The 2,500-nt window shown below is 48.4% G+C and overlaps 1 protein-coding gene across 1 annotated transcript in view; it reads left to right on the top strand.

The window, feature by feature from the left end:
* LOC115828823 (leucine-rich repeat-containing protein 75A-like) overlaps positions 1 to 2,500 on the top strand; it is an 18,265-nt gene that overhangs the window by 4,754 nt on the left and 11,011 nt on the right. The window lies entirely within an intron of this gene.

The following is a 2,500-nucleotide window of genomic DNA, read 5'->3' as shown; positions in this document are numbered from 1 at the left end:
ACAACCCATACCTCTGACACTGTGAGAAGTACAGCACAGTACAGAAACTTTGGAGGGAAATTCGTTTAACTGAAAATGAAATGATTAACAAAGAAGAATGAGGAGCTGAGGAGGCTCGGGAGAAGAAGAGGAGGAAGGAGTTAGGCTCCTTTCTTCAGGAGCAGGCAAAAGAGGCTCTTATAAGAGCCCCGTTACGCGACAGCAAAGGACAGGGACGCCCCAAACTCCTTCCTCTGCAATTCAGAGAAGAGAGAAAGCAAGGCCACAGACACAGATGCTCTGTCTTCGAGACGCCCGTGGGAATCTGGCGCCGGATCCAGTGGCGATGAAGACGATTGCTGTGGGTTTTTTATGCACATTTATGCACTGAGAGCGATTGTGACTCATCACGTGTCGAGGAGATGCTACATGGTCGAGCCAAATCCGAGATCAGCTCGAGCTGATCCGTTAAATTCAGACATTGAACTTCAGGAGCCGACCACAACCGTCCAACAGCTTTCTTCTGAACATGCACCTGGCATCGCTGGGCTGCCAGCAGGATTTGATTGGCCGTTCTAATGGGGCAGGACTTATTTGATGTTCTTAAAGTTTCTTTTAATTCTGGTCTTTTACCCACTAGCTGTACGAGAGCAGTGTTGCCTCCTCTCCCAAAGAAAGGAGGTCTTGGGCTTTTAAAAAAACTGAAGGCCTGTGTTCTTATTGTGCACTGATTTTAAGATACTTTCCAAATGTCTGTCTTAATGGCTGAAGGATTATATGCTGGAATATGGTGATCAATCTTGTTGTGTGCCTGAACGCAGCTATGGACAACACATTCCCTCTCCGTGACGTGACTCAGCTGTGCTGTCTCAACTACATGACTTGGGAATGTTGTCTATAGACAAGGAGAAAGCATTTGATAGAGTTGACCACACCTGTCTTTTTAAATGTTTTGGGACTTTTAGGTCTTGGGGGCAGGTTTGCGGCATGGGTAAAACGGCTATACGCAGGGGTCTCAGTGATGCTAAAGGTTGGTGGCGGGTTTAGCTCTTCAGTATTGGTCAACGGGGGCATTAGACTGGGTTGTCCTGTTTCGGGGCAGTTGTACAGTGTGGCCAAAGAGCGAGCCCCTGTTGTGCAGGTTAAGGGCTGAGTCACAGGGTCTGTCAGTGCAGGGATCGCGGCCTACAGCGCTCTCAGTGTATGCTGATGACGTTACTGTTTTCATTAGAAGAGAAGAGGATATACAGCAGGAATTTGTTGATTTATGAAAAGGCTTCCTCGGCAAAAGTGAATTGGGGCAAGTCAGAGGGTTTTATTATGGGACAGTGACATGGGGGGGGGGGCGCAGCAGGATTACCAGGCGGCCTGCAGGGGGAGAGAGCAGGCATGAAATGTCTGGGAGTCTGTTTAGGCAGCAAGAGGTGTCAGGATAAGAGCCGGGAGGGAACAGGGGAAAAGGTGTGAGGAGAGTCGTCCAAATGGACCTGGGTCCTGCCTCAGCGGTCCTATAGGGAGGAGAGTTCTGGTCGCCAGCAACCCGATTGCTTCCATGCTGTGGCACAGGCTTATGGCACTGGAACCACCAGTCTCTCTGGTGGGAGAGATTCAGAGAAAACTGGTGAATTTCTTCTCGTCAGGGGAGCACTCGACCAGGGCTCCTGCCCTCCATTTACCAACACAGGACAGAGCACAAGGCCTCATTGTCTTACACAAGCATATAATGGCCTTCTGGTCGCGGGCACCACAGTGGCTCTTGTACTAAGAGGGTCTGGTGTGGACTGGCACAGCGTAACGCACTGTAAAGGTGTGTAGAGGACACAGAGGGGTACGACACACACGCTTGTTTTTATGAAAACTAAGAGTGACGGACCACCCCTTTTTATCAGTCTGTTTAAAAACGAATAGAGATGCATCCCAGTATCTGAACATCTATTTATCTACCTCCATCTTAGAAACGTAATGCATGCCAGGAGAATTAATGGGCTTTTTCAGACATTAATATTTCATGGTTTTTGCCATACATCTTCACAGACACAGAAATGGGGGCTTCATCTGTTCGGGCGGTGTCTTATGCTGTGTATTGGGATAGGGACATTTTTAGGGAACTGATGTGTTTATATGAGAATCCCAAAATTTGACTGCAGCCAATAGCAGACCAGCCTTCCTTATGTACATAAACTTCTATACCCCCAACCCACTCCACCCCTCCCCTCTCTCTTCTCTTTTTCCTCTTCTCTTTCATCTCTGTAACGTATGTTCTTGTTCTCTCTCTCTCTCTCTCTCCCAGCCTTTCATTTGAATGCTAATGTGTGGGTTCAGCTGCCCGGCAGAAGCGTTCTTTTCTCTGTGTTGTGTTCCAAAGAGATGCCCGTTACCATGTGGATGTGTCAGTGTGCCACCAAAGACACCTGTGGTTGACTTCATACACACACACACACACACACACAGAGAGGGAGAGAGAGAGAGAGTTGCCAGGCTGTATACCACTCAATAGACTGACTCAGAGTCTCCGTCATTA

This window comes from Chanos chanos, chromosome 15, assembly GCF_902362185.1.
Source record: "Chanos chanos chromosome 15, fChaCha1.1, whole genome shotgun sequence".
In the NCBI taxonomy this organism is placed as follows: Eukaryota; Metazoa; Chordata; class Actinopteri; order Gonorynchiformes; family Chanidae; genus Chanos; species Chanos chanos.
The sequence above is the reverse complement of the archived record's forward strand: the minus strand, read 5'-3'. Positions and strand labels throughout refer to the sequence as shown.